This window comes from Cervus canadensis, chromosome X (assembly GCF_019320065.1).
Source record: "Cervus canadensis isolate Bull #8, Minnesota chromosome X, ASM1932006v1, whole genome shotgun sequence".
NCBI lineage: Eukaryota > Metazoa > Chordata > Mammalia > Artiodactyla > Cervidae > Cervus > Cervus canadensis.
In genome coordinates, this window is record NC_057419.1 from 71,769,236 (window position 1) to 71,794,205 (window position 24,970).

The 24,970-nt window shown below is 36.4% G+C and overlaps 1 protein-coding gene and 1 non-coding gene across 2 annotated transcripts in view; one reads left to right on the forward strand and one right to left on the reverse strand.

The window, feature by feature from the left end:
• IL1RAPL1 (interleukin 1 receptor accessory protein like 1) overlaps window positions 1–24,970 on the reverse strand; it is a 1,385,702-nt gene that overhangs the window by 1,263,300 nt on the left and 97,432 nt on the right. The gene's annotated exons all lie outside the window — the stretch shown is intronic.
• LOC122436055 lies at window positions 12,008–12,114 on the forward strand. Its single transcript, XR_006267828.1, has one exon. It is a non-coding gene; the product is annotated as a U6 spliceosomal RNA (small nuclear RNA).

Below are 24,970 nucleotides of genomic sequence, written 5' to 3' on the forward strand. Positions count from 1 at the left end.
TCTTGATGACTGTAGCTTTGTAGTATAGTCTGAAATCAGGGAACCTGATTCCTCCAGCTCCACTTTTATTTTCCCCCATCATAACTGCTTTTCAAGAAAATTACTATTAAATCAATAATGACAACTATAATACTTAACCTACATATATTGTATATATTGTGAATAAATCCTGAATACCTCTTGTGGGGTCAAGGTGAGAGCTAAGAGGAGGTGAATTCTTAATTCTTTACTTGCACACTGTAAAACATCATGGTGTCCACTTTCTTAAGCAGTCTGATATGTTTTCAGCTATGTGATTCACCTTTTCCATTGAAATTAGTTTTTTAATTCCTGTTCCATCTCCAAAATTCAGGGAAGAAAGATGTTGGTAAGAAAATGAGAACAGGGATGCCAATTACAGCAAGAAAATCATAAGTCAGAGCCTTCAATTAGTGAGATGAGGATATTATGACAACATAGAGGGTGACCGCCAGCTCTCCTTCTCATTTATTCCAGATTGGCTAACTTCAGTCAACCTAATTATTCCTTTTCATTCATTCATATTCATATTCATATTCATTCTCTTTCTCCCCTCCCACCTCTATAACTATGGGCTTTGTTTGTTCTGACAGAAAATACCTTGAAATAGCAGGATAGTACTGGAAATTGGACAACTTGCTATTCTCTGAGGACTTTCTGCTTTCTAATCTGAGGATGAGCAAGGCTTTGGGGATCATTGGGTTTAACTTCCTTATTTTATATCAGAGGAAACAAAACTTGTTTATTTATTTATTTATTTTAGTTGGAGGCTAATTACTTTACAATATTGTAATGGTTTTTGCCATACATTGATATGAATCAGCCATGGGTTTACATGTGTTCCCCATCCTGAACCCCGCTCCTACCTCCCTCCCCATCCCATCCCTCTGGGTCTTCCCAGTGCACCAGCCCTGAGCATCCTGTCTCATGCATCGAACCTGGACTGGCGATCTGTTTCACATATGATAATATACATGTTTCAATGCTATTCTCTCAGATCATCCCACCCTCACCTTCTCCCACAGCGTCCAAAACACTGTTCTATACATCTGTGTCTCTTTTGCTGTCTTGCATATAGGGTTATCATTACCATCTTTCTAAATTCCATATATGTGTTAGTATACTATATTGGTGTTTTTCTTTCTGGCTTACTTCACTCTGTATAATAGGCTCCAGTTTCATCCACCTCATTAGAACTGATTCAAATGTATTCTTTTTAATGGCTGAGTAATAGTCCATGGTGTATATGTACCAGAGCTTCCTTATCCATTCGTCTGCTGATGGGCATCTAGGTTGCTTCCATGTCCTGGCTATTATAAACAGTGCTGTGATGAACATTGGGGTACACGTGTCTCTTTCAATTCAGGTAAGAGGAAACCAAACTGTGACACCATTGAGTGACAGAACTACTTCATACTATTAGTGACAGGACCATCAGCAGACTTTAGGCTTTTGTGGATTTTGGTCCCACTGCCATCACCACAGTTGAATGCTTCATCTCTAAAAAGCAGTGACCAAACCAAACTGTTGCTCCCCCAAAACACACACACTCCTTTCAGAATGCCAGGAAAACAAAAGGTACTTAATATCTGTTGAATGTATGACAACTTGATCAAATACTTACGTGGAAATATTCTGTTATCTAGAAAAGAGAAATCACTTTTAGGAAATACCCTCAGTTTAATTCTGTGGGGGAAATGATGAACTTTTTAAAAAATTAAATTATTTATTTTAATTGGAGGTTAAGTACTTTTAAATCCATTTATCACAACTATGGACTTCCCTGATGTCTCAGCTGGTAAAGAATCGGCCTGTGATGCAGGAGACCCCAGTTCAATTCCTGGGTCAGGAAGATCTGCTGAAGAAGGGATAGGCTACCCACTCCAGTATTCTGGCCTGGAGAATTCCATGGACCGTATAGTCCACAGGGTTGCAAAGAGTCAGACATGACTAAGCAACTTTCACTTCACTTCATCACAACTACCCTTCCACCTGCAGAAAAAAAAAAAGTTTAAAAAGTACCTCCATTTTGTGTTATTTTTTAAAGATTTATTTGTTTATTTAGGACTGTCCCCAGTCTTCGTTGCAGCTCACAGGATCTTTCTTTGCAGTACATGGACTCTTCACCGTGGTGTGTGGGCTTCTCTCTAGTTGTGGTGTGCAAGCTACAGAGTCCACGGGCTCCATAGTTTGCATCATGCAGGCTTGGTAGTTGTGGCATAGAGTTTAGCTGCCCCAAGGCATGTGGGATCTCAATTCCACAACCAGGGATTGAACCATCATCCCCTGCTCTGGAAGGCAGGTTCTTAACCACTGGTTCACCAGGGAAGTCCCCAAAAGTACCTCCATTTTAAAAAATGTTTTTTTAAGATCACAGTCTATCAAAGACTTTATTTTATATATTTTTTATTGCTTATATGCCATGCATTTTGGCCATACCTTTATTTAACCTACATCACTATAGTATCCTATACAACTACATTTTAGAACTAGAACATAATATAAATGTGATTCATCCGCTTTTCCAAACTCATATGGTCACCCAATATCATTGTTAAGATGTAAGTTACATGGGAAAATTGATTTATCTTAACCAGCATGACATTTGTCAACTAGATTAAGCAAATTTAATTGGAAGAATTTAATTTAGACTAAATTACACTTTAAATATTAAAAGATTACAGATCTTATAAGATATCTAAAAGACAAGATATAAAATCTAAAGGACATAAAGACTTTCTTAAAACAGACTATAGAGCTAGAAAACAGAGACATCTACTATACAAAACCTTTTAAATATTATGAGAAAAGACATAACAAACAAATTCAAAGCAAATGAGAGGTTTGAAAAATCATTTCAAATGCAAAAGACACATAAAGGTTAATATCTACAAAATATACAGTATACTTACATACTGACAAAAGAACAACCAACCTAACAGGAAAAAAACATGGAAAGAGCTATGAATTGGCTAATTTACAGGAGAGGAAATCTAAAAGGCCAACAAACATATAAAATTAAAAAGCACAAGTCATCAGGCAAATTCCAAGTAACCGTGACTCAGCACTCTACAACTATCTTACTAGCATAAATTTAAACCAGTCTCTCACACCTCTTGCTTATGGAAATGCAAGGAAATGTTCACACATACGTACTGGTACAAACAGAAAATAAACATACCTTCTTGTTTCATAGCAACTGTCAACATCTATTTAAGATATGTAAAGACATATCCTTTAACCAATCATTCCTACACTTGGGAATCTATTCCACTGATACAGTATTTAAGAACAAATATTCAAGGATGTTTATAGCAGCACATTTGCAGTGCCAAAGCCTAGAAGTAATGTGCCTACAACAAATAGGTAAGGATGAAATAAATGGGGCCACTTCACCATGAAATATATGTACCTTTTAGGAAGGTAAAAACATTAGTGTTATGTCTGTTGACTTAGGTTCCCATTACTTATTAATGAGTGAGAAAAGCAAAAAGCAGAGACGCCAATGTTGTATAACCCAATTTTTCTAAAATGCATTAAAAACTCTCTATTTGTGTGCTGTGGTTTCTAAATAGAAACATAAGAACACAAGAGGAACAAGGGAGGGATACACACTTACTTTTTAGTATGTTTTGATTTTGTTGGGTGGTGGCTGCAAGGGGTATCTGACTTGAACCAAGGAACAGAGACAGAGAAGTCCAGCAGGAAACGAGGAGGAGGAAAAGGAAATGTTACAATTAACTTATACATTTATGTAAATTTAGCTATCTATAAGGAAATTAAAATATTTAAATTTCAAAATACTTTCTGGGGGAAATTATCATTTTTTGACATAGCCTCTGTTTAAAGCATTTTGTTGATTGTTAAACTCTTTAGACTACTTAATCAAATTACTTATAATTTATTTGTAAAGCTACCATTTATTGAGGACCAGAGAATTAATTATTCTACATCTATCTTGCTAGGTTGTTTTTAACGGTTTAATTTGAGGATCAATAAATTCATATAAGTTACACTTCACATCATGGCTGGGCCAATATCCAATTTACATATGTAAACTTTATGAATGGAGTATCCTTTTTGTTCACTGTTGAATCCCCAGAGCCTTCCATCATTGCTGGCATATAGCAGACAGCAAAAGCTGCTGAATTGGTAGAATGAATGACTATCCATGATTATTCTTATGTATCATAAGAAATCAGACTTCCGAAGATGATTAAGTTACATAAGATTTAGCTCAAACTTTCATCATCCTATGTTTTATATTCCCAAACCAAAAATGACCCTAAAAACAGAAAACAAAAATCTAGAAAATTCTAAAAGCTTCAAGTTTCTACCTTAGAGGGAAAAGGTAACATGCTGAAAGTCTGATTTAATAACCGATCCACGTGGTAGGGCTTCCCTGTAGCTCAGTTGGTAAATAATCTGCCTGCAGTGCAAGAGACCCGGGTTCGATCCCTGGGCCGGGAAGATCCCCTGGAGAAGGAAATGGCAACCCACTCCAGTATTCTTGCCTGGAGAATCCCATGGATGGAGGAGCCTGACAGGCTACAGTCCATGGGGTCACAAGAGTCAGACATGACTTAGCGAGTAAACCACCACCACCACGTGGTAGAATTTAGTGGGTTACCACATCAAGGACCAAAATAGGGGTGGGGCAGCCAGACCACCAAGATTCAAATTCTTGCCCCATCACTCAACAACTGTGTGACCCTGGGGAAGTAACAGCCTCTCTGTGCCTCTTCTCTAAAATGCTGTGAGTCTTAAATGATGTGTGAAATAAAGAATTCCTAGCATAAGGCCTAACACATTGCAAAAGCTTAATAAAGTATTTTCTAATACTGTTAATAATGAAGTGAAAAGTAAAACTAATCATAGATTCCTTTTCATCTGTTTGCCAAATGCCAACAGCTTTTGTGCTCTAAATAGGAACACTGAATGAGGGTCTACATGGAATATTTGTTACTCAATACAGCTACCTCGCAAAGGCCAAGTCTGAGGACTGGGGTCAAGAATGAGCCCAAGTGGGAACTGGGAAAAAAGTCAACAGACACAAAACTACTTATCAAGTTTCTAAACTGTAATTGGTATGAAGAGACAAGGAGATACTGACGATCAAGATGAAATAGTGGTTAAAAAGCAGGTGGGTCAAAAGTAGAATCCACAAAGCAGAATACCCAGAGAACCCAGAAGAGCAGAACAGGAAAAAAAAATCACGACAGTAGATGTGAGCTCCAAAACTTAAGGGAACTTGCTGTTGATGGAAATCTGAGATCATACAGACCGTCCCTCGTCTTTCTCCTTCGAGCCAGCAAGACAGTCATTCTGCCAATTAAACCACGATGTGGGTATTCCTGAATTGGTTGGACATATAGGAGTGAAATTAAATGGATTAAAAACTCTCATAATGCAAGTTTCAAACCATTTATTCATTGCTTACCTATTTTAATGTTTTGGTTTTTTAATTGCCCTAAGTATAGCTGCACCCTCCATTTATCTTAGATAACAAGCCAAATTTTCATTAACTGCAGTGACTTCTTCAGAGCCCAATTAATATGTTAAAAGCTCCCCAGTTCATACTGCCTATGTGTGGACCTGTGAAAACTTCCTTTGTTAAAATTAGAAGGTGGTTTAGGAAGCAATAACTTCATGCCTGCCCAGTAGGTTGGGCCAAAGTGACTAATGTGTTAAGTCAATTTTCAGTGAAACAAGAGCGATGCTTAGTATATGAATTTACAACACCTTCCTCACTGAAAAAGGGACACGATCAAAACTCCTGAGGCTTAGGAAGAAAGGACAAAGACCAGTGCAAGCATATACAGAAGGACTGAAGCAAATCAGCTGTTTGCCAACAGCCTACATGAGAAGGCAGGAAGGTGAGGTACAGCTAGGGAGCATGTTCTCTGGTTTTCTGGCTTGTTGTTCAGTCACTCAGTCATGTCCAACTCTTTGCAACCCTATGGACTGCAACACGCCAGGCTTCCCTGTCCTTCACTATCTCCTGCAGTTTGCTTATACTCACTGAGGTTAACAGGAGTCAAAGATGGCAAAGAATGGAGCTGAGAAAGATGCTTCCAGAAGAAAAGCTAGAACCATGCCACACACAAGAGTCTCTGCAGGAAAGCAAGGGTGCATATTCAACAAGTGTAGCTGGGCAGGGATTCAACCAGAGGTGGGGGTTTCCTAGGTCAGATGAACTAACCTAGAAGTCCTAACAAATTCTTTTTGGAAATACATTTTCTTGGCAGGTAGACACAGTTACTTAGCCAGCAATCCTTGTCTTGCATAATTGAATATTGATTGAAAAGATGCAGTTAGTGCCTTCTAAGTAAAGTAGGTGGGTGCCGTACGTGGGCAAGGACTCAACAGTCAGATCACAGAGCAGGGCTTCGTGCTAACAAATGAAGGGTCTGAGCATCTCGTTGTCATTAACACCGGCCTGGCCTGTTCCTTTTGTAAATCGTCATTGTTATTCCAGACACTGGCCGTCCTAATAATCCTATCAAATTCACTTGAACTCAATTCAGTAAAAGAAAATTAAAAAGATTCATCCAATTTGATACTTGAAATACCTGCAAATGGGCAAAATGTGTTTTATTGCCATTTGAAAGCAGAACTTCTTCAAAAGGCTAGGTTCACTTTGGGTTTTGAGAAGACATTTGCTGGAGTTAATTGCTACATGAAATAGAGTCATTTTATGACAAAAGCATAATGAGATAATCAAGACAATTTCTAAAATTCAACAATTTAACCCTGGCAATTTGGATGGACAGCACATCTGTTGATGGCTTAAAGAAAACACATCATTAAAGGCATATATATATTATATACATATATATATATATATAAAGTAAAGAGAAAAGGACCATCCTGTTGATTTCCTGTTGGATGACAAAACCTAGCTTTGGCAAGACTGCCTTGTGAAGGGTTGTTTACTGCTTGGAAAAGGGTTTCCTATTAGGCATGTACTGAATATGTTGCAATGTCACAGAACAGAGTCAGCTGTATAGCTGCCAAAAATGACATCAATTCTCACCCCCACAAAGGCAGACATTGTTAGGGGTACCATTAACAAGGCACACACTTTTTCTTTCCTCTACTTTTCCTCTATGGAGTAAGAGATCAAGGCGTTCCAGTGGAATTATCTTTCTAGAGACGAAAAAGCACTTTTAAAAAATTTGAACCACAAAGGTTTTAAAAAATACAAAGGCTGGTGAAAAAAAAATTAAAAAAGACAGTAATGGATACAACTACAAACTTTTCATAGAAGAATATATAGACAGAAATAGAAATATAGGCAGACACACGTGTGTGTATACCCATGCATATACAGTATTCTCACAACATATTTACCAAATGAACTGTATTTTAATCCTCTAAAACTGTACACTGAGTTCATTATCCCTTTTTTACAGTTTTCTATCTGATTTAAATGTCACATGTGAACCATGGACAGTCAGTAAAGGTTTTCTAATCCTCTATGCTGCTTAATAGTCATTAATAAAATCTAGAATTACTTAATTATCTTTGAACAAAGGCCAAAATGACTATAATTTTTTGAGTAGCTTCTGTATGCCAGGTTCTTCCATTAGATACATAATTACTGCAATGTAATGCCTACCAGTTAGTTATGATTATCCTCTTATGTTACCAAGGAGAAAACTGAGTTCAGAGAGATCAACGGAGTAGACCAGGATCACAAAGCAAGAAAGTGGACAAGCTGGTACTCAAAAACATCTTCTGATTTCAAAACATGCACTGCTTGTTACAAAAGCTGCCCATCACCACTCACATCCTATCGGAATAATGTCTACACTAATGACAAAAAATTACTGAGGAGACATTAATAATTATAGCCTAGAAATTAACTGCTAAATGAGTATGTGACCTGCAATTCCCCAATAAAGATACCTGATGCAAGAGGCTGGAAGGATAGGAGGGAAAGGAAGGAAGAGAGGAGGAGGGAGAGGAAGGGAGGGAAAAGGAGAGTTAGTGCTTTCATTCACTAATTCGTCAAACATTTACTGAGTGCTAATTATGTCCCAGACGCTGATAGGAGCTGGATACAAAGTTTAGGAAAATAATTCATTATCTCTTACCTTACAGAGTTTCTAGGCAAGTGTGGGAGATTTTCACTAACCAAAAAGTCACTCAATAAAATATAAAATTACAACTCTGTTAATCCTGCCTGGCAGCGGTACGCGGCACTGCTCAAAGCATGTTACAAGGGGATATGACACAGTGAAGGAAGGCCTGCCTGAGGACACAATAACAAAGGAAAAAACTTAATAATCATTAAGATGGAGGAGAGGGAACATGTTCAGACAATGGTAACCGCGTGTTCAAAAGCCTGAGGCTGTGCTGAGGGTTGAACACTCATAAGTAAAAGGACTTAAAGCAGCTGGTGAGGCTGGAATGCAGAGGGTGTGATGGAGTACGGAGGGAGACAAAGCTGGAAAGGTGGTTGGAGTTAAGGAGTTCTGGATTTTCCTAGGAGTACATGGAAGTCACTGAAAGTCATTGAATATTTGAACATGTTGAAAATGACTGGAGGACAGGGAAGCCGGGCGTGATGTAGTCCACGGGGTCACAAAGAGTCAGACATGACTTAGCAACAGAACAACAATAGCGACAAAAATGACTGACTTTATTTATTATTTACTTTTTGGCTGCACTAGGTCTTCACTATGGGCCACATGATTCTCTTGTTGCAAAGCAGGGGCTCTAGAGATGCTGCCCCAAGGCATGCGGGATGTTAGTTCCCCAGCCAGGGATCAAACTAGTATCCCCTGCATTGCAAGGCAGATTCTTAACCACTGGACCCTGAGGCAAGCCCTGCCAAAGGACTGACTTTGTCAGACTATGACAGGGACACAAGGTGAGGATGCTATTGCAACCTTCCAGTTGAGGCCAAGAGCCTGGATGAGGGTGAGAGCAGCGGAAACTTAGAGAAACAAAGAGAAATAAGAGATGGCAGACACTGTAGCTATGGTTATGCTTACGGGCTGTGGCTACAGTTACCACTATGGTTACACTTATGGGTATCATACGGTCATGCGGGCTGAAGGGGAGAAAGGTTTAAAGAGGGACTCAGGTCTCTTGCTTGACTAACCAAAAAAATGGGGCTGTTATTCACTGAAGGAGGGGACAGAAGAAGATGAAGTCTGGTGGGACTTGATTATGTATTATAACCTTGACGTGTTGAGTCTACAGTGTCCCTTTGAAACATTTGAAAGGAAGTATCAGTTAGATAGTGCTCTGGCTGCGTGGTCCTGGAGATTAGAGGAGAGGTCTGGCTAGCGACAGGAAGGCTGCAAGTCAAATGTAAATAGTGGTATGGCAGTTATGAGAACTGCCCGCCAAATATTTCTGGCTCTGTGTCCTCTGGGTACGTGGTTGGATTGAACATCCTAACCTGAATTTATCAGTCAGAGGCTCATCAAAAACAGAAACCACTTTAACATTTAAACACAGGGAATTTAATACAGGGAACTGTTTACACAAGTGTTTGAAGAGCTGAGAGGCCAAACAGAGGATGGAGAGCAACAGAGAATGACTCTTCTCTCCTGAGGATGTAACAAAAGAGTCTAACAGAAAGCAGTATTAGCAGACCACAGAAGCCATTTGTGGAAGGTGAAAAAGCATCATGCCTGTCTGTTTGGAGTTGAAATCAGAGAGAAGCTGCTGCTGCTGGAGACACCCTCCAAAACGGAAAGAGGGACAGAACGAACCAGTCACGTTTCTCCACTCTCTGCCCCTCCATTCTTGCATCACTGCCTTTCAATAGCCAAAACCCCCTGGAAGCCAAAGAGCAAAAACATTTGGGAAATGCAGTCCCTTGAAAACCAGAGCAAGGTTTTGACAAAGGTGAAGAAAGGACTCAACCCAGGTCCAAGAATGAGGACAATAGGAAGCACAGGCTCCAGCTGACCCACAAAGAATGTGAAACCTATAACCTGAATGAGAAAGAAATCTTTCTTTTAAGCCACTGAAATTCTGAGATTTGCAAATTGTTTGCTACTTACAGCAAAACCGAGCCTATCCCGAAAGACACAAAAATAAGGACTGGTAAGTGGGGTGATGCCTCCCTGAACTTTGTGGGTTGGCTGGCACTGAAGTGATGAAATTAGTATTGAAAGCTAGAAGGATTATGATTGAAATGATGCACTGAAGACATATTAGGTAAAGCAGTTGTCAACAACTGTTTACAATGTAGATAATATGCCTTAGAAATATATGACTGTTCTGATATAATTCTTAGATTTGTCATATGTCCTTACTTCTCCAACTTCTGTGCCTCTCTAGCATAAGAGATTTTGGACTTCTGGATGGGATTTATGAAATGTCTCCCTTGAGAAGCAAGTAAGTTTGTTTCTGCTATCAGGCCTAACAGTTGAAAACTAGAAAAGCTAACTGCAGTGGTCATCAAATCTTTTTAAACTCTGCATTCTGGCTCCATGATAGGATTGCATTTTGGTGGGGTCATATGACTTTTGTCCAAAGAGTTCTAAGTAGAAGTGACATGTGTTACTTCCACATGGGATCATGGAACAGCTGGTGTGAAAACTCTAGAATTTTCTTTCCCTGTGACACAGAGGCTAGCAACATTTTAGATACAAGTTAATCCATTAGCCTAGGTGTCAAAAGACAACATGACTTAGAGCTCCCAGTTGACCTACTAGGACATGTGCCATGAGTAAGAAATAATCTTTATGGTTTTAATTCACTGAGAGGTGAGGTTGTTTGTTATGACGATACCCCAGATCATCCTGTTTTATACAAGTGGTAATTAAAGCCAGGCATGCAAAATGAATGAGGTTGCCTAGAAAGAGAATAAATTGTGCTCAGGAAAATATACTGCCAACAGAGTCAGAGAATAAAAAGAAAAAAGAGGACAAAACCTAGAAGAAGTTTCTGCCTCAGAAGCAATCTGAAGAGGGTGCTTCAAGAAGAAAAGAATGGTCAAGTGTCCATTACTCATAAGAGATCAAGTTTCAAAGAGTGAAAATTTCTACTGGATTTAGCAACAAGTTGGTCATGATCTCAGCAAGAAATCTTTCATTGAATGAAGGAGACAAAGGCCAAAATAGCACTGTTTGAGGACTAAGTGGGAGTTTTGAGGAAATGAAAGAGTGTAAACAACTCCTTTGGAAAGCTTCCATGGAGGAAAGGTTGAATGCCCTGAGAGACAGCCTTAAAATACGCATCTTGAAACAATTAGGACTTGTGCCCAACACAATTCTCATGGTATAAAGTATCATCCACAGTATAATTACTTAGAATTCTAGTTGCTGAGATGGGATAACAATCACCTTTAATGTAAAATTGAAAGCACTTTGTGATTCTTTTAAAACTCTGCTCTGTACTTTTGTGTTTTTGTTTTTTCAGAGATGTACTTTATTAGTTCTCCATAAGTTCACATATCAAATGATGGAATTATACATATAAGACAGCTTTTTTTAAAAAAGAATCACTGTTTTCTAAATTATTTTGTAAATATGATACTTATATTCTAATTATTCATCAATTTTAACAAATATTCCACATAGTGAAAAACATTAATAATAGGAAAAACTGTTTTAATATAACTGTGATTGTCAACCTCATCTGAAAAAATATGCTGAGTCAAAAAAAATGTTAAAAAAAAATGAAAGAGTCTAGTTCAACAAGTATTTAAATAAAATATAAAATAATTCTTTACAAAAAAATGAAGTTGAAAAAGTTATGAACATATAAGGATATTCAATTTAAATTATAATTATATAAACATAATTTTAAACACAAATTTGAAATGAAATAAGATACCATTTTTCACCTACTAGATTAGTAAAAATGGATGTGGAAAACTGATTTCTTAAATTTGGAGAGTCATTTGGAAATACATATTGAAATTTAAAATACACGTACCCTCTGACCTAACAATTCCACAGCCTGGAATCTATTCTGTACATACACTTATAGAAGAATGCCAAGAATGTATACAAAAACTGTGCTCGCTTCGGCAGCACATATACTAAAATTGGAACGATACAGAGAAGATTAGCATGGCCCCTGCGCAAGGATGACACGCAAATTCGTGAAGCGTTCCATATTTAAAAAAAAAAAAAGAATGTATACAAAAACTATTCTGGAAAACTGCTTATCATGGGAGGAAAAAGACAACAATGACAAGAACAACAGAAACTTGCTTTTGTTTTTTTTTTTTTAAGGAGAAATACATGTACCTACAAGTTTACATCTAAACTTAACCACAAGGGATACCTGCAGATTGTAACATTATTATTTAGACTTCCATATGTTTGCATCATGATCAAATTTGGTTCTATCAGGTAGAGATGTGTTGTCCCCACACAGCATGTAGTTTATATATAGAAAAGACTGCACCGATTCCATGTTGCAAAAAAATAAATAAATAAGATAGTTACTGCAAAAAAGTGCTTTTTTTTTAATACTCATCTCACTTATATTCTCACTGTCTAGCTCTGTGTTTAGAACATCCACTGTACACCCTTTCACTATTTTCTGATGGCATCCTTCAGTCAAAAAAGGTAATTGCTAACAAACTAATTAGCAGCCCATTGTTGATGAAATGTTTAATCCCTAACATTTTAAATAATTTTCTACTTTTTTTGCAGCCCTACAAAATAGAATGCACTATCCAAATGAAAGATTCATACTGAATGTATAGCTTTTAATTTCTGGTATGCCGCTTTGTATGTAGATATTTGCATTTAAAGGCAGCAAGGGAAATACTATGAAGTTTAATAATAGTAATAACAACAATGTCAACAACCTTTCATCAAATGCCTAGAATGAGCCAAATCTGTGTTAGGTGAATTATATATTTTAGCTCAAATCCTTTCAATAAACATAAATGTTAGGTGTTATAATTCCTGTTTTACACACAAATAAAGTGTACTAGTTTAAGTACATACAAATAGAAGGCGAACCAGCCAGGATGCTAATCTAACCAAGCCCTTAGGTCACCAAAGTGTGGATATTTTTCATTACAAACACAAATATTCAACCTCCAGATTGACAAGGTAGTAGGCATAGAGATTTATTCAGCTTTGTGAAAAGTGTGGCATATTTTAAAAAGAAGTATTCTACCTAGAGCTAGAAGGTAGAAATTTGTTTTAGAGTTCTGATAAAGATTGCTATTAAGACCCTCAAGTAGAACTTGATTATGTAGCATTGGCAAAAGAAACTCTATAATGAAAAAGTCTTATTTTTCAAAACATTTCACCTATTTATCTCAAAGGACCTTCTGAGTTATCACACAGTGGGCAAAATAACAACAATAAAAATAATTCAAAACAATTTTTACAGTGAGACAATAAATGGGGATGGAAAATCCTCTCATTCTCCTATTAATATTTACTCCTGTTTTTCTATTAAATGCTTTCAAATTTACCACTTGCTGAGTGAACTTACATGTAAGACAACTGGTCTCATGTTTTGCATATAGGACACACTCATAATTAAAGGCTGTTTTCTTTACCATCCCACTAATATAAAATCATAATTTAATTTTAAAATACATCATGCCTAGAACGTGGTTCACATCCTGGCTTTGTCATTAACTCCCACCATGGGTAGGACTATCAAAATTTTACAAGGTTATTTTTTCTAAAACTAGCTAACAGAGAAACTTCCCCTGGAATTCCAAACCATGAAGTGCCTTCAGAATGGACATACAATGTTATTGTTTCATGGGTAACATTCACTATCATTCATTCTGCTGAGTTTGTATTTAGCTGGTTGTCACAATTCCAAGCACCAATCAAGCAAGCAGCTTGATATGGGGAAATGAAAGCACCTTTAAAATCAGAAAATGAGTCTTAAAATACTGATAATGTACAAATATGATTGTTTTTGACAAGCCATGGAGACCTGTATAAGCCCTGTTTCCCTACTGTTACAAATTAAATAATGATACATAATTCAAAGAGTCTTGATGAGAATAATATCAACTTCTATAAACATGTGAGTTATTATGACATGATAGATATTATACAAAGAATAGTACCTTCAATGGATAACTGCTAAAATATTTAAAGTAGTTGTTTGCTGGCCAAAGAAAACAGTTTTTGTCCATGCTAAAAATGATATTGTTCGACAAAAGATGAAGAAAAAGTATAATAAAATCTCAACTTTTCAAATAAATAAAAACTCAATCACAAATCCAGAAATAGTTCAGCTTTACTTTCGACACATCCTAAATTTGTAATTCAGCCGATCTTACCTAATAAAACTTTACTATTGTTATTGTTATCATTTCTGTAAATATACATTAAATGAGGATGGTCCTGGAAGATTTGGTGAATGATCCTGGGAAGAAAAAGCTGTACGGTTTTTCTAGGTACCAAAGGAAGAATTATGCTGGAATGTAGAGGCATTGGATATTGATTTCAATGAAGATTCATATGACCTCAGAATCTCAAGATAAAGACATTTTGAAACACGTGACTATAAAACCTAAAAAGGAATATTAATAAGTACCTTAAAAGCCTTCCAGTAAAATTGCTTCCTTATAAACTCTATAAAAATTCTTTCAAAGAAAATGATTTTATTATTTGAGCCTATTCCAGCCTATGAGTAGCTGTTTTGCATTCCTCATACTTTCTCAAATTCTACAAACATATAACTCCACAATGTAAATAAAAATAAGAATTACATTATTCACTAATCACTCCAGCTTTGTTGATAGTACTTTTTACTGTTTCTTGCAAGGCCATTCAGATGATATGCAATGAAAAGGGGAGAGGGGTAAACACGCAGAAAAAAACCTCAGAGTCAAAAGCACCTCTAATATTTAAAAGGAATAATCTCATTTTCATTAAATAATTAAGGTGATATAATTTTAAAACAACAAATGAACTAATGTGTCCAATTTCCCTAAGGCTATAGGGGTGTTTATTAAAGGCTTAAAATAATTCTGGTTGTTTTCTACTATAGTAAACAGCATTAATTTTGATGTTGTTCAGTGAGCATGTGGATGTTGTCTAGGACTAGGGGAAATGTTCTGCAGCTAACCAAACATCTAGATGCATTTTCTTTTCCAAGTATTCACACTGTATTTTAGGACGGCAATCACAAATGAAGACCAGTATTTTCAGTTCAGCCATGCTTAGAAACCTCGCTAGAGAAAACTGGAAAGGGTTAGGATAAAAGAGCTGTCTTGTTGCAGGTCTAGAAGAATGCTAACAATTGGGGGGAAATCAATTCTAATGGTTTTCCTTAATTATTTCCCCTTAATGAAATAAAAAAAATATTTATGTTTTAAATGTCTTCAACACTCTTCAGAGATAAAAATTTAAATTCATAAGGATGTGTTTTATAACTTCAATTGAATATGTTGTAGATTTACTGAGGATGTGTGACTGAGGCAGAGTTGATACATTTATAGAAACAGAAGTGAGCAAGACACGCCCAATCCCTGATCCCATAGATCTTTCAAGCCATGAAAAATCTGTTAATTTCATCAATTCAGTTCCAAAATTCAACTCGTGTAGGATAACTGAAGTTCACTAAGGAAAATGCAAACTATAAAAGAGAAATCTCTATTACTGTTAGTGGCAAGATCCCACTGATTCTATTCAACTCCATCAAATGCATTTCTTGAACTATGTCACACAAGCAGGTTCATTTGCATCCTGGTTTCATTTTAAAATAACCAGTCCTACTTTAAAAATAAAAGGACATCCATGAAGTAAACCTTAAGTCGTAAGAAATTTAAAATCCTATTTTGTAAACATCCCTAAAGGAGAATTATACAACTTACAATGGAAAATGCTCCTACTTAGAGTAACCTAAATGACCTCATTTAAAAAAAATAAGTTGCCAATAAATCTAACACAAACCACCATCTCCTGTGTACTACTAAGACAGAAAAAAAATCAAATGCTGCTAATTAAAAGATGACACATTATAGATTTTCAGATTAAATCCTGATTTCAGAGATGTGAAATATGTGCTTAGAATCAATGAAACATGGTAGCTTTTTGTTTGCTTGCTCTATTTACATAAAACATTTAAAAATTAACCCAATAGAAGTTCATAAGCAAGTTCATTCAGTAGTGTAAACTCAGCCTAGTTCCACAAATTAGAAAATTATTAGGCAATTGTTATGTCAGTTATAAAATCCCAGAGAACAAATTATCAGTAAGTACAACCACAATTGTGTTATGATATATAAATTCTAGGTACACATTGATGGCATTGACTGGTTAGCTACAATATTAAAAAACAAAGACGGTTTGAGAAGACAGGCCTCACCAGACAAGATGCTGGGGCAAAGATCAGGATGGGTTTTCACCAAGTAACTGAGGCAGTTAGTGTTATAATTAAAGAAGATTATTGATCCAGTCATAGAAGCTGATTTTTGTCAATAGTTAGAATATTATAAAAGCCAAATACTCTAGGCTTCCCTCATAGCTCAGTTGGTAAAGAATCCACCTGCAACGCAGGAGACCCTGGTTTGATTCCTGGGTCGGGAAGATCCACGGGAGAAGGGAAAGGCTACCCACTCCAGTATTCTTAGGCTTCCCTTGTGGCTCAGCTGGTAAAGAATCCGCCTGCAATGTGGGAGACCTGGGTTTGATCCCTGGGTTGGGAAGATCCTCTGGAGAAGGGAAAGGCTACCCACTCCAGTATTCTGGCCTGGAGAATGCCATGAACTGTATAGTCCATAGGGTTGCAAAGAGTTGGACACGACTGAGCGACTTTCACTTCACTTCACTTCAAATTAACAGTGCACTGTTTACTTGGTGAAAGTTAACCAGTTTGATATTTAAAATCATAACTTTCTTTATTGCAACCAATTTCCCAGCCTCCCAAAGTAAAAGGCTCTGCCATTATCTGTGATTTTGTTTAGTTTTATTTTGTTCCCCATTTTAGAGACAAGGGAAGAGTCTTTGGGGACTCATGAAATGTCTCATTTTAAAATGATAACATAGTTAATAGTTATGCTTATCAATGTGAGATTAATTTAGAAAGTAAACTAAAGCCACAAATTTAAAACTCTCCATTCTTTTGAAAGCTTACAAATTTAGTCAGTATTCAACAATTAAAATCATCAAAAAACTAGTAAATTAACCACACGAAGTGTTAGGTACTTAACTTATAGCTGAGGACCATAAAGTAAATAAAATATGATTCCTTTCCTCAAGAATAATCCCAAATTTATGGATTGGTCAACAAACACATACATGGCATTGCATACTATTTATACCAATAATTTGGCTTCTAACAACTCACAATATGCAGAAAAAGGAATCCATTTCCTTGCTGTTTTCTGATAGACTAGAAAGTGTTAGAGTTCAATTGAGTTTACAACAAGAGTACAGATACTCTAGCACATGGAACTATATGCAATATTTTGCAATAACCTTTAAGGGAAACAAATCTGACAAGGAATATATATGTGTGTGCATCTCTGTGTGTGTAACTGAATCACTATGCTGTACAGCTGAAACCAACAAGATATTGTAAATCAACTATATTTCAATAAAAACTTGTTCATTAAAAATGTTTAAGTCTAAAAATTACAAATGATAGAGGATGTAGAGAAAAGGGAACCCTCATATACTGTTGGTGGAAATGCAAGTTGGTGCAGCCACAATAAAAAACAATACAGAGGTTCCTCAGAAAACCAAAAATAGAACTACCACATGATCCAGCAATCCCACTTCTGGGCATACACCCAGACAAAACTATAATTCAAAAAGATACATGTACCCCTATGTTCATAGCAGCACTGTTTCCAATAGCCAAGATATGGAAACAACTTAAATGTCCATGGAGAGATGAATGGATAAACAAGATGTGGCACATATATACAACGGAATACTACTCAGCCATAAAGAATGAAATAGTGCCATTTGCAGCAACATAGATAGACCTAGAGATTTTCACACTACGTGAAGTAAGTCAGAAAGAGAAAGAAAAATACCATGTGAAATCTCACATATGAAATCTAAAATATGACACAAATGAACCAACATATGAAACAGAAGCAGACTCACAGAGAATAGACTCATGGTTGCCAAGGTGGATGGGCGGTAGGAAAGGGATGAACTGGGAGTGTAGAGTTAGCAGATAAATACTGTTATATATTTTATATATATATATATATATATATATTATATAGAATGGATAAACAACAAGGTCCTACTGTATAGCACAGGGAACTGTATTCAATATCCTGCAATAAACCATAACAGAAAAGAATATAAAAAATGTATTTAAATATAACTGAATCACTTTGCTGTGCAGCAGAAATTAACACACTGTAAATCAACTATACCTCAATAAAAATAAATAATAAAATTTAAAAAATCAACGTTTCCTTGCTGTTTTCTGATAGATTAGAAAGTGTTAAAATTCAGTTGAATTTATAACAGAACAGTACAGATACAGTTGCAACACAGAAAAAGACATCAGGCTTTTTACAGTACCTAACAACATAAATCCAGAAATTTTTGTGCCTTTTCAAAGTCACTGGCTATGTTTACCATGATGAAAAATGTTCATAAATTAACCCATATATGATATCATATCCTTCCATTTCTTCAAAGTGAAAGAATTGAGAAAGTGCTGAAAATCAATTTCATGTAATAGTGAGCAGAATGTTGTAAACACTGAATTTAGACTTAAACATGTGATATTCATATCCTAGAACTACCATTTATTCTGAAAACTCAATGCTTTTGAGTCTTAATTGCCACTATGAAAAGTGCAACGTGCAAAAGTAGTTAGTAGTACAATAAATAAAAGTATCATTTTTCCATGAATGAAAATATTGTTCAGTAAAGAAGTCTATGAAGTCCTAAGGAGACGGGTGCACATTTGGGGTTTTATTTTTTCTGCTTCTTTTCTCTTAAAGGAGGTGTTAAGTTATAGTAAACAGAACAATGAGTCACCAAAGATGCTCATGTCCAAACTCCCAGAACCTATGAACATGTTCCCTTACATGGCCTGAAAGGATTTTGCAGATGTGGTTAGGAATTTTGAGATTATCTTGGATTATCTGGGTGAGCTCAAAAGGATCCTTCTAAGTAAAAGAGGGCAGTAAGAGAGTCAGAGAAGCAGATGTGAGCATGCAAGCAGAAGTCAAAGTGATAAGACTAGGGCTTTAAAGCCACACACAAAGCAATGTCGCAAACTCTAGAAGTTGGAAGAGGAAATGTTCTTCCCTAGAACCTCCAGAAAAGAACCCAGCCTTACCAATACATTGATTATAGCTCAGTGAGACCTGTGTCAGCCTTCTGACCACCAGAACTATAAAACAATAATTTGTATTATTTTAACCCACCATGTGTTGTTTTTGTTGTTCAGTTGCTCAGTCGTGTCTGACTCTTTGTAACTTTATAGACTGTACCACGCTAGGCTCCTCTGTCCTCCACTATCTCCTGGAGTTTGCTCAGACTCATGTCCATTGAGCCAGTGATGCTATCTAACCATCTCATCCTCTGCCGCTCCCTCCGCCTTCCATCTTTCCCATCAACAGGGTCTTTTCCAATGTGTCAGCTCTTCGCATCAGGTAGCCAAAGTACTGGAGCTTCAGCTTTAGCATCAGTCCTTCCAATCACTATTCAGGGGTGATTTCCTTTAGGATTGACTGCTTTGATCTTGCTGTCCAAGGGACTGTCAAGAGTCTTCTCCAACAGCACAATTCAAAGGCATCAATTCTTCAGCACACCACCTTCTCTGTGGTCCAACGGTCACATCCAGACGTGACTACTGGAAAAACCATAGCTTTGACTAGATGGACCTTTGTCAACAAAGTGATGTCTCTGCTTTTGAATACACTGTTTAGGTTTGTCATAGCTTTCCTTCCAAGGAGCAAGTGTCTTTTAATTTCATGGCTGCAGTCACCGTCCCCAGTGACTTTGGAGCCCAAGAAAGAAAAATCTGCTAAGCATGTGATACAGCAACCCTGAGAAATACACATACCATGGGAGACTGCATAGCTGGAATCTACCCACAGGGTTGCATGACTTGAAGCCAACCTTTCCCTATTTCAAGTAGAGAAGTTGAATTGAGGTGCTCTCTCAGATGTTCTCCACCTCAAAACTATTATAATTAAGTACACCTGCTCCTTTCTTTCTCTTTTCCCCTCTTCATTGCTTCCTCTTTTCTTTGGATTAAAAGGCTACTTCCTTTCTGTTGTATTTTATGCTTTAGGAAGAAGGTAATTCCTTGTGCATGCTGGCCTGGTAGAAACTGTCGAGGAATAATGAGGCCCACTTACCCTGACAAGTCATGTCAGCTGCTTTCCTGCACTGACAATAAGTAGGGAATTTCTGTTGCCCACTCCAATTTTCCCTCAGTCTATTTTCCAGGTCTCAAAATACACAGACAGAAGTTACATAGGAATCCAGTATGAACTCAAAGTCCCTGGAGAGTAGTTAGTTTCCTGGGCAATTATATGTAAAAACGTCCTCTTCAAGATGATTTCTTTAAAGGCTGTCTTCAGCTCTAAAATTTTAAAAATTCATGATTTGTCATCACCAATTATAAGCTAGGGAATTTATAAAAAATTTGTGGTTTCTCTGGATAAGGCTACTAACAACACATTCAACCTTGAACCAAAAGGGTCAACTAAACTACATATAACAATAGTCAGAAGCTAAAAAGTACATTTATGCTTTCTTCAACTGTAAATTAGAACAGTTTTAAGAGAAATCTTGAATCCAGGAATAATAGTTAATAATAACCCTGGAATGCTAAGACTAGTTCTTTTAACACCAAACTTTGTCACAATACTAAACCCAAGTATTCAGCATTTTAAAGCAACAACTTGATGTTTTTATTTTTAACTAATAAGGAAACAATATACTACAAGTACTCATAACCTTGTGAAAGAAGGCTGCAAAAGTTCACTGGGTAAGATGACCCAGTAATTCCACTTTGAGGTACTTACTGTCAAACACTGAAAAGAAGTATTTGAATACTTATACATGAATGTTCAGACCATCACTATTCAAAAGGAGTGAATAGTAGAAACAACAAAGGAGCCAAAAAGTGGAAATTTAAATGTCCATCAACAGATGAACGAATAAACAATTGTGGTATACCCATACAATGGAATACTATTCAGCCATAAAAATTATCAAGTACTGATACATGCAACAACATGGATGAACCTCAAAAGCATGCAAAGTAAAAGAATCCAGACACAAATGCCATGTATTGTTTGACTCCATAAAATATCCAGAGTAGGTAAATCTATAGAGACAGAAAGCAGACTAGTGGTTGCCAGGGCCTGAGAGGGAAGGGAAATTGGAATGACTTAGTATATACAGGTTTTCTTTTTGGGGTGATGGAAACATTTGGAACTAGGTAAAACTGATGGTTGCATAACACTGTAAATGTTCTAAATAACACTAAATTGTGCATTTTTAAATGGCTAATTGCATACTATGTGTATTTCACTTCAATTTTAAAACAAAGCTCTAGTGTTAGACAGAACTGAATTCCTTTTTGGTCCTGCCGCCACCTAAAATGCAGCCTTTGGCAAGTTACTTAAATTATCCACTCAGTTTTCAGGTTTAATATGAAGATTAAATGAAATATTCTAATTACAGGATCTGAGGCATAGCAGAGTATTAGAAAAATGAAAATTCCCTTCTCTGGACCTCTTTTCCCTCCTCTACATATTGAGACTTTGTAATGCCAATATATAAACATAAATAAGCAGTAAGTTAAAGAAAGAACAAAGACTGGCAAACAAGACACTGCCATGCAACTTCAAGAAACTTATCCTGAGGAAGTAATCAGGTGAAAATAGGATCTTTGATACTCTGAAAGTATGCATCATACACAGTCCCATAGAGATTATACACATCTAAGTGTTGTTGGTACTAGAGAGAAAATGTGAAAAATCAAATGTTCATCAATAAGAGGTTGGTTAAGTAAATTAAGAGACACCAATTCAATAGACTATTATGCAGCCAACTATTCTAATCATGACGTGATTTGTGCTTAGTGACACTGAAAGATCCATGCCATAAGTTGGCGGAGGGGAGAGTAGAAGACAATTTCAAAATTCTTATATCCCACAATCCTTTTTATACCACATACAAACATGCAGAAAAGAAGAAAAGACTATACATAAGAATACACATAAAATGTAAACATCTTGAAATGCTGGTATTAAGGATGAAATTTTAATACATTCATAGTAAGAAAGTCAATAAAAAACATATCTATTTTGAAAAAAGATGTAAATAAGAAAATTTAATAACATATCTTTCTCATTAACAAACAGTATAAAATTAGTTGACTTATAAATACATTCCCCCCTATTTCTGATGTAAAAGATTTTATATTTCATTTGTAGGACTTATAGAGCAGAGTTTTCCTTTGTAAGAAATAAATACACCATTTATTGGTTGTGTGACTTCTGAGAAACCAGTTAACCTCTATACATCAAAATGGTTAAAAGCTGAATTAAACAATTGGTACAAGAGTACCAGTCTGTCACCTAAGAGAAAAGTAACCAGGGTCAGGATTTGAGTTATCAGACCTATAGAATGCTACCAAAATCCTCTAAATACAATACTAGCCCTCAAGAAAAGTCAAAATACAAGAGTCAGTGTTCTTGATATCCACACAGAAGATAAAAGGATCTTGCACACTGCAACACACCCATGTAAACTTGTAAACCCTCTCCTTTTCTGGGTGTTTAATTTGTGATGAAGCTGATATCTTCTTAAAAATCAGGAAACTGTATAGAGATAAAAGCAAATGAGAATCTTCCCTAATATCAAACCCTAATTTTTAGATTTTTTTAAGAACTGAAGGATGCTTTAAAATCATTTAGCAGGCAAATTTAGAGGATAGAGCAATGAAATGAAAATGTGGTGGATTAAAAATGAACCATGGTGGGGAAAAAAGTAAGTGTAGTGGACTTGTTACCATTTAACGTATTTCAACAGTCAAGAATTCCATTAACAATCAGGGAGGTGAGTTGTAATTGATCCCTTCTACCAAAGTACTTTGTTTAACAATGATGATTAATGATTCAAAAAGTAGTAGGACCTTACACGAAGTCAGCAGCACTCATGAAACTGATGAATGAAATGTAGCTGCCACAGTGTACGTCAACCAGTTAAATTTCTACGAAGGCTCTGGGACTTGCAGCTTTGCAGACATCCATCCTGCATCATGAAGAGTTTAATCAGCACAGTCTAAGCATCTTGTCTATATATCTGTCCCTATATGGTTTCTAATTATTTTTTAATATGGCTGTGTCAGCAACAGGTCTCTTTTATAATTCTACTTACTGTCCTCATATCTGATGGTACCTTCCCCATTCCACCCCTGTATTCTCCACAGTACTTAGCAAAATGCTGGACATTTCGCAGATGCGCACATATATGTGTTGGCTTCAGTTAAAACAATGAGACAATATAAGCAGCAAATAGGTCTTGTCATGAAGCTTGTCTCTCATTCTAACATCAGTGCCTATTTACACCAACCCACCGGGGCTTGGCAAACACACAGAGAATGGCTGACATGCTCAAGCAACCATTACACGATGCGTTAGAGGAGCAGTGAAGGGTAAAATAAGATGGTTTGAGGATGCCCTCAAATGTACCTTTGGACATCATTATGGAACTTGGAAAAAGAAGCTGCAATAGTTGGTGTAGGTTACAGAATGGAGAAATGGGATGACATGTTGTCAGCACTTAAAGCCCAGAAGTGGAAAAGGAAGAAATGCCAAGAAAACAATTGCTCATTGCTGCTATATTGTAAGTCAAGAAAAATCTTTACCAAATGGCGGCATATATGACGGCTAGGTGTCTAGTGATTTCAGTCATACCCCATGTATGTTGCTGTTCTTTAGTCATTAAGTCGTGTCCAACTCTGCGACCCCGTGGACTGTAGCACACCAGGCTCCTCTGTCCATGGTACTGTTTTGACAAGAATTCTGCAGTAGATTGCCATTACCCACCACAAAAAAAGTATGTCCATCTTCCCATCACTTTTGATCATTACTTATGAATTTCCCTATATATACCAACCAGGCTATTTCTCAATATATGTACTATGCACTAAAATTAAAATGAAGAAGTACTTATTTCTTACTTGTTTTAAACCCATATTGCCAGGCACACTGACTTGAGGATTTAAGTATATAAAATGTGCAAACTTAATATAAAAATAGAGCTGGATATTTTTCAAATTCAGTGAGTTAGTGTAGAAATCAAATTCTTAATGAATCATGCATGCCACAAAACTTATGTATTTCTCCAACTTTAAAAAGAACCAAGTTTTTAATTTTTCTTTTTTTCAAACTATTAAAACAAGTTTACTTTGACCCAAGAAAACAAGTATAATTCTGAAATGGCTATTTTTCCCAAAATAATTATATCTCCAAGAGGACCATATTTTCCCAAGCCAAAATTAGGACACATAGCTTGAAATGGAGGTAGATAATTCAGACTATTTGAAAATCAGGACAGTTAAAACAAATCTAGGATAAATGACCAGTGCACTTATTTTAACTTAGATAATAAAAACCATTCACATACAAAACATTCCTCTCTCAAAATATTTTGTTGGCACAAAGTCAATAATTTAAAAAGGAACCAAGATTATTGTTTTCATCATTATATCTGCAGAGTCTGTCTCCATAACAGACAGTAGATATTTAATTTATATTGTTTCTTTGAATAAATGTGAGGGGAGGGGAGACTATGTGTGAGAGAGAGAGAGAGGGAGGCAAAGGGGAAAGACAGAGAAATGGAGAGAGAGATTTTTCCACAACACAAAAGAAGCACCTTGGCCAACAAGAGACATTTATTTTATCTCACTGAGCCCCAGAATAATAAAGCAAATATAGTCATTGTTAAAGAAGAAAGTATATGATTAGAAAAACACCACACTGTCAATTGTAAAGCTGAATAAGCGCCTACTGAGATTGGAGAGTAATGTGATTTTT